The following is a 9,307-nucleotide window of genomic DNA, read 5'->3' on the forward strand; positions in this document are numbered from 1 at the left end:
TAGAAAATGTTACGCTGAAATTTTTTCTTTCGAAAAAATTTATTAAAATTTTATTTTTAGTGCGAATTTCACTACAATTTTGTCCTTAAAAAAAAATACATTTAAGACGGCCCTGGCCTGAGCTAATTTTTTTTTATACCCACCATCGAAGGATGGAGGTATATTCATTTTGTCATTCCGTTTGCAACACATCTAAATATCTATTTCTGACCCTATAAAGTATATACATTCTTGATCAGCGTAAAAATCTAAGACGATCTAGACATGTCCGTCCGTATGTCTGTTGAAATCACGCTACAGTCTTTAAAAATAGAGATATTGAGCTGAAACTTTGCACAGTTTCTTTTTCTGGCCATAAGCAGGTTATGTTCGAAGATGGACTATATCCGACTATATATTGATGTAGCCCCCATATAGACAGATCGGCCGATTTAGGTTCTTAGGCCCATAAAAGCCACATTTATTATCCGATTTTGCTGAAATTCTGGACAGTGAGTTGTATTAGGCCCTTCGACATCCTTCGTCAATTTGGCTTAGATCGGTCGTGATTTGGATATAGCTGCCATGTAGACCGATTTTGCCAAATTTTGGGGCAGTGAGTTGTTTAAGGCCCATCGACATCTTTCTTCAATTTGGACCTGATCCTGACCTGATTTAAATTTGGATATAGCTGCCATATAGACCGATCTCTCGATTTAAGGTTTTGGGCCTATAAAAAGCGCATTTATTGTCCGATGTCGCCAAAATTTAGGACAGTGAATTAAGTTAAGCCCCTTGACATACATCTGCAATATGGCACAGATCGTTCCAGATTTGGATATAGCTGCCATATAGACCGTTCTCTCGGTTTTAGGTTTTGGTACCATAAAAGGCGCATTTATTGTCCGATTTTGCCGAAATTTTAAACAGTGGTTTGTGTTAGGCTCTTCGATGTCCTTCTGCAGTTTTGGATATAGCTGCCATGTAGACCGATAGAGCCTCCCCCTTACCCCAGTTTTCAAAGGCGTCAGATCTCGGAGATGCGCGCACCGATTTAAGTGAAATTTTGTGTGCCACCTCACACAAAAGCACGAAGTTGATATTAAATTTTAAGATCAACTAACCTGGGGGACGCCCCATCTCAACACCCACCTGAACTGACATGTTTACCGACTGGGAAACTATGGGTATCAAATGGAAGGTATTTAAGAGAAGAGTACCCCACCCCCAAAAACACCATCCAATAAAAAACTTTTACCACTTTGCATATCAAATGAAAGGTATTTAAAAGTAGGATACAAATCTGAGTTAGAAACTTATTTCTTGGTGTCTGAGAGGCCTCCCCTCAAATGAAAGGTGTTTGGAAGTTAAGTACACATCTGTTATAAGAATTTGATTCCAGGTGTCTTCGGGATAGACATTGGAGACCCTGCGGATCTTTAAAAAGTGGTAGCTTTGAAATATGGTGTTGAATGTATATAACCAATACAAACCACCTTTCATCAAAATTCGGTGAAAATTTCATACCTTATACTCATATACCTCTTACCGATCTGAACTATATACGACACGGATGTCGAAAAGCTGAACATAAGTCACTGTGTCAAATTTCAGTGAAATCGGATTATAAATGCGCCTTTTATGGGGCCAAGACTTTAATTCGAGATAACGGTCTACATGGCAGCTATATCCAAATCTGGACCGATTTGGGCCAAGTTGCATAAATATGTCGAAAAGCCTAACACAAAGCACTGTCCGAAATTTCGGCGAAATCGGACAATAAATGCCTCTTTTATGGTCCCTAAACCTTAAATCGTGAGATCGGTCTATATGGCAGCTATACTCAAATCTGGACCGATCTGGGCAAAATTGAAGAAGGACGTCGAAGAGCCTTACCAAACTCACTGTCTCAAATTTCAGCGACATCGGGCAATAAATGCGTCTTTTATGGCCCCAAAACCTAAAACCTAGATATCGATCTATATGGCAGCTATATCCAAATCTGGACCGATCTGTCCCATATTGCAGAAGTATGTCAAGGGGCTTAACTTAACTCACTGTTCCAAATTTCGGTGACATCGGACAATGAATGAGCATTTTATGGGCCCAAAACCATAAATCATGAAATCGGTCTATATGGCAGCTATATCCAAATCTGAACCGATCTGGACCAAATTGAAAAAATATGTCAAAGGGCCTAACACAACTCACTGTCCCAAATTTCAGCAAAATCGGATAATGAATGTGGCTTTTATGGGCCTTACATCATAAATCGGAGGATCGATCTATATGGCAGCTATATCCAAATCTGGACCAATCTGAGCCAAATTATCGAAGGATGTCGATGGGCCTTTCACAGTTCACTGTCCCGTATTTCATCACAATCTGATAATAAATGTGGCTTTTGTGGGCCTAAGACCCTAAACCGGAGGATCGGTCTATATGGCAGATATATCCAAATCTGAACCGATCTAGGCCAAATTAACAAAGGAAGTCGAAGGACCTAACACAACTCACTGTTCCAAATTTCAGCGAAATCGGATAAAAAATGTGGCTTTTATGGGCCTTAGACCCTAAATCGGAGGATCGGTCTATATGGCAGCTATATCCAAATCTGAACCGATCTGAGCCGAATTGACGAAGGATATCGAAGGGCCTAACACAACTCACTGTCCCAAATTTCAGCAAAATCGGATAATAAATGTGGCTTTAATGGGCCTAAGACCCTAAATCGGCGGATCGGTCTATATGGGGGCTATATCAAGATATAGTCTGATATAGCCCATCTTCGAACTTAACCTGCTTATGAACAAGAAAAGAATCTGTGCAAAATTTCAGCTCAATATCTCTATTTTTAAAGACTGTAGCGTGATTTCAACAGACATACGGACGGACATGTCTAGATCGTCTTAGATTTTTACGCTGATCAAGAATATATATACTTTATAGGGTCGGAAATGGATATTTCGATGTGTTGCAAACGGAATGACAAAATGAATATACGCCCATCCTTCGGTGGTGGGTATAAAAATATTAATTAGTGTGGATCTCAACTAGACCCGTAGCACTGAATTTCTAGATCGCCGAATTCACAATGCTTGACATTATGGAGTATTACGATTATTTCAGGGTCCGCCCCCTAAACATCCTTCAAACCGGCTATTTTTTGGCCTACTATGGCACTAAGGGGCTAAAATAATAGGTATTTGAAAGTTGAAAACGAATTTGATAATCAATTTTAAGACCAAGTGTTTGGGGGTAGTCTCACCCCACAAACTCCCCTAAACCGATTGCAATTGCGGCTCAAATAAAAGGAATTTAACAGTAGAGCACGATGCTGATGTTTTTTCAGGACTAAGTGCTTGGGTGGCCGCCCAACCTTAATGCCTCTCAAAATGAACATATTTGTGGATTATTGCAAAGTTGTTCAAATCTGATATCCGTTTTGTGCCCAAGTGTTTCAGAGACGACTCATCTCATAAACTTCCCCTGAACCACACATATACCGACTATAGCAATATGTAGCTCAAATGTGATTTTTTGGAGTAAAGTAATCTGATATCCATTTTCGGGGCAAAGGTTTAACCTACTCCAATCCATCACCAAAACCAAGAGAATTAAGTAGATTTAACATCCAAACTTTAATGGGCGGATCCCTTACCCTATTTTCAAAAGCGACAGATCTCGGAGATGGATGGGCCGATTTAAGCGAAATTTAATAAGTTTGTAATAACTCAAAAACAGGGGCGGCTGCCCCACCTCCAAAGCCCGCCAAATGGATATTTAAACAAATAATGACAAAATTAGGCTGAAATGAAAGGTGAAGGCTAGAGCACGAATCTGATACACCCCATAAAACACCCTCATACCGGACATATTTAACCATGCAAGTTTATGGCTCTGATAAAATAAAAGAGTGAAAGAAGGCACAGCGGAGCGGGCCCTGTCAAGCTTGTAATGTTATAAAAATTAAATTTTGTCAATAAAGAAAGATTAGTGAAATTTTGGGTTTAGAAGAAATTTAATTAAAATTTTTTCAATAGATAAAATAATGTTTGGTTTTAACATGACTGGATGCCTTACAAATATCGCCAGCAATTGTAAGGGGATAACCACCACTGAACTTTTGGATGCTCTCGCCAGGCGTTCGGTGACATTGGCGGACATGCTCTCCTCTATGGCACGGTGTCCTCGAATTGAAAGCGACCTTTCTCTCACCAAACTGGTGAATTGAACGGCTCCAACGTCCTAACGGAAATGCATTCAGGTTTCCTGTAGAGCGGTGTGTGCGGAAACCATACTGTCGATCACTAAGTAGGCAATTAGATTCCAAGTGCAGGGTGCAGCACATCGCAATTGCTGGATAATTCTCAGGGTAGTTCTCTTCACCCTTATTGGGGATCGGCTGAACGTTCTCAACATTCCAAAGCGCCTGGAATACTCCCGCACGGAAAGCAAGGTTGAATAGGTTGCGTTAAGAACGAGCAAGAGTCAAAAACACTTACAAAGTGCTGCTATACCATCCGGCCACGAAGTCCACAAGAACCCTTTAAACTCCACGCGTTCGAAAAAATGCCTGTGGCATCAAACCAGATATACTTCAATCTGTAGTAGTTGAAGGCTAACCGGCAAGGAAAATTTTCCTGCAAACATATCGGGAGGTAGATGTCAACCGGGTCAGTGATTGTCAGTTCATCTTTAACAAGAGTTGGAATAGCCGATGAGTTACCGTTCATTCTTTTAACAAATGCCTAAAAGCTTTTACTTCCCCTCTTGGAAGCAATTACTCTAGTACGTAGTCGCTGTTCATGGAGAAACTTTTCGTGTCTATGTACTTTGGCACACCAAGTTTTTGCCTGTTTGCGCAGCATTGTAGTACTGTCATCCTTATTCAGACTCCAATTCCTAAATGCATCCTATTTTGATCTAACAGTATCTGTACATACTCGGTTGAATCATTTGGCTTAGCCGATAACGACTTCATTCCAATCAGAATTACTTTCTAATAGATATGGTACGGGTCGAAAATTTGTTTCATCAACGTCTTAAATATAACCCCGTCCTTCGATGGTAGATATGCGTTGTAGTATGTAGTATGAAAATGTTTAAAGAATTAATTGGAAATTGCAGACAATGATTGGTATTCTAGCAAAAACTAAAACTTTCTCTTTTTATATATTAGCCGTTTTTCTAACAAAAAAAAATACTATTGATGCATTATCAGTGTCTGGCAATTTTAATGGATCGAACAACTTATCGTCCAAAGAATTTTTTACCCACTTACACTAACCCCAGAAAACACCACACAAGAACCGATAAATTTCTGACCCACTATATTTCTCTGGACGAGTGCACATATTGTGGATTTATAAAAAACCTGCATTACGAGCGCTGAACTCAAACAAGCAAAAGTGTGCAAATACATGTTTTGGCGTACCAAATTTATGAAGAAACAAGCACAAGTTAATTAATGTAGGTTGCGTTCGAATCGGTATGGCACAAGTGTGATCTTTAACCTGGTCAAATCTAATTTCCCTTCAAAATTTTTACGGATCATAAAATATTTTCTATTCTTCAGGACTTTTCGGAGTTTATCTTCTTATATATAAAATTCAATTTGTTTCTGTTTGTGTGTTCCTTATAGACTCAGAAACGGCTGAACCGATTTTCTTGAAGTTTCCACTGATGGTGCATAATAATCCAGTGGTGAAAATAGGGTACTACATTTTTTGATATCTGAAGGGGGAGCGGACCCTCCCCCTAACCCTTATTTTCAGGAACGCCAGATCTCGGAGATGGGTGGTGCGATTTAAGCGAAATTTCGTGAACTCTCTTATAGTAACCTAGAAACAAAAATTTGGCATCCAAATTTCGGATGGGTTACCTAGGGGGGGGGGTTGGGTCCCACCCCAAAACCTACCAAATATATATACACCAATCACGACAGTATGGGACTCAAGTGGAAGGTATTTAAGATTAGAAAACATATCGGATATTTTATTGTCGGACCAAGTGTTTGGGAGACCACCCCAACCCCCAAACCATCTAACTCCTAACTCGGACCGACCATGGGAATATGGGACTCAAATGAAAGGTATTTCGAGAACAAAAAGTAAACTGATATCCAAATTAGGGACAAAATTTCTCCACCATTTTAGAGTAGCAAAGTCACTCAGTGCCCACCCCATCCCCCAAAACACCACCCAAACCGGTCATGTTTGCCGACTATGAAAGAATGGAGCTCAAATGAAGGGTATCTGGGAGTAGACCATGAATCTGATACCAACATTCGGGACCAACTGTCTAGGGGACGTCCCAACACCATGACAACCCCCAAGTAGGACGTATTTGCTCACCAAGACAATTTGGGTCTTGAAGACAGAGGAGCTCGATACTCATTTTTTAGGGCCCATACGCCAAACCGGATATATTTGCTGGCTTTTTCAATAAGGAGTTTAAGTGAATGGTATTTGAGATTAGAAAACGAAGTGATTCCCCAAAAGGTTAAACATTTTTCGACCATGCAAATATGTGGCTCAAATGAAAAGTATTTGTGATTAGAAAACGAATTTGATAACCAATGTTGGGACCATGTGTTTGGGGACGCCTCATCCTGCAAACTCCCCCTCAAAACCAATGGCAATATGGGGTTTAAATAAATGATATTTGAGAGAAGAGCACGATGCTGATATTTTTTCAGGGCTAAGTGTCTAGGGGACCACCTCACCCCCAAAAACATCCCTAAAATCAGACATCTTGAGAATATCGGGCTGAAATAAAGTATTTTAAGAATGGAGTACACCTTACACCCAAACTGAAATTCGTAAACCAATAAAGATCATATGGGATTCAGATAAAGGCGCTTATATTGTTAAACTGTTAGTCAAGCCATATACTATTTTCGTAGTATGGTATTCCACTAAAAGCTCTATAATTATCGAAGATAAATATTCCAAGGTAAATATTGTTCATAGCCCGGTCCAGCTAGTAAAGGATAAAAAGACTCCAGATTGTTTGACACAGGCGCTGGATGCCCACTGGGTTCGTGTTTATCACCAGTATTGTAAAAAATATACATTTCTGATATACCGACTGCGTTACATCGATATTCGCCGATGATACAGCTACATTGTCTTGTGCTAAACTTTTTTCCGCAATAATTTCCAGCCCTCAATTGGCTCTACCGAATTGGTGTGACTACTTTTCTAAATGGAAAATATCTGTAAATGGCGAAAAAGTCAGGCAATTCACTTTGCAGGGAGGAGAAGGCAATGCTTCCTATCACAACCATTTATAAAGCTTTACAACGTAGATATAAAAGCAGAAAATACTGTAAAATTTTTGGGGGTCATCTCAAATTCTAAATAAACTTTTAAAGAACATCTATATATATATAAATGAATTTGTGTTTGTTTGTTTGTTTGTGGGTTTGTAAATTTGTTTGTTCCATATAGACTCAAAAACGGCCAAACCGATTTCTTTGAAATTTTCACAGTTTGTAGAGAGTGGTCCGGAAGGAGCAATAGGCTATATAATTTTTTGATATCACATTGGGGGCGGACCCTCCCCCTTACCCTAAAGTACCAGCCAAAAATAAAAGTGAACTTATTGGGACAATACGGGACTTAAATTAATGGTATTCAAGAGTGGAATACAAATTCCATATTAAAAATTGGGTCCAAGTATTTGGGAGGCCGCCCCGACACCAAAAACCCCCCAAAATAGTTCTATTGGGCGATAATGACAATATGGGAATCGAATGAAAGGTAGTCGGGAGTATATTACGAATATGGTCCGGAAGGAGCAATAGGCTATATAAGTTTTTGATATCGCAAGGGAGCGGACCCCCCTACTTACCCCAAAAGTACCACCCAAAACTAAAAGTGGACCGATTGGGACAATATGGGACTAAAATGAAAGGTATTTAAGAGTAGAGTACGATTTCCATATTAAAAACTGAGTCCAAGTAATTGGGGGGCCGCCCCGACCCCAAAACCCCGCAAATTGGTTTATTGGACGATAATGACAATATGGGGCTCGAATGAAAGGTATTCGGGACGAGATTACGAATATAGTTAGGAAGGAAGTATAGGCTATGTAATTTTTTGATGTTGGAGGGGGGCGAATCCTCCCCCGTTACCTCAAAAACGCCACCCAAAATCAAAAGTTGATCGATAGGGACAAAATGGGTATCAAATGAAAGATATTGGAGCTTAGAAAACGAATGTGGGTTCAAGTATCCAAGAGGTAGCCCAAGCCCGAAAACTGCTCCAAATAGACATATTGGACTTATATATCAATATAGGACTCAAATGGAAGATAATCGGGAGTAGACTACGAATATGGCATAAAAAACGAGATCCAAGTCGCCCCATCCCTAAAAGCTCGCCAAATGGGAATACTACTCAACCATAGCTTGATGAAACTCAAATGATAGGCATTTGAGAGCAGATTACGAATATGACATTAAACTTTGTGTTCAAGAACCTAGGTGGTGTTTTACCTCCTAATAGGTTAATTGACCTATTTGATTCCCCATATTGTTTTAATGGGGAATCAAGTGATAGATTTTTTTGAGTTGAGTGCGTCATTCAAATTTGTGCTCAAGTGGCAGTGTGGCGCACAACCCCATATGGACGCCCTCCATCACATGGCTGTGTACACCAATCATGACAATATAAGGTTAAATTAAAGGTATAAGGTTGTGTACTGTGAATCTGATATCATTATTCTGCTCATATATCTAGCACCACCTCATCCAAAAGCAGTCGATCAATTATAATGACCTAACGGGACACTGTGTGATTTAATTAATGTGTAGGCCGCCATAACTCCGAAATTATAACATTTAGCGTGAAAGCAGGCGTTGCACATCTTAACGATAAGCTTGCAACCATTTTTAGGTCACCGAAAGACGAGACCAAACGACGTGTTGCAGGGCAACACTTTTTTGTTCAAGAGTTTTACATGGTAAGAACTATCGCCACCGCTCCAAATATATAAACTAGCAAATTAGTTTTTTACCACAGAAAATCGTTTAATATGGCAATTTAATATGATTTAAAAACAAGTAAAAAGCCGTTAAGTTCCGTTAAGAACTTTGGATACCCACCACCTCGGGTATATATGTAAACCACATTTCATCAAAATTCGGTGAAAATTTCATACCTTGTGTCCCACAGCAGTTATATCGAAATATGTTCCGATTTGTATCAAATACTAATAAGTACAGGTCATTCAATTGTACATAACAAAATAGTGATATTTTTTGTAGCTATATCTAAAAATAAACCGATCTGTACCGATCTCGGCCAAATTGAAAAAGGAC

The sequence above is a fragment of the Stomoxys calcitrans genome, chromosome 1 (genome assembly GCF_963082655.1).
Source record: "Stomoxys calcitrans chromosome 1, idStoCalc2.1, whole genome shotgun sequence".
Taxonomy (NCBI): Eukaryota; Metazoa; Arthropoda; class Insecta; order Diptera; family Muscidae; genus Stomoxys; species Stomoxys calcitrans.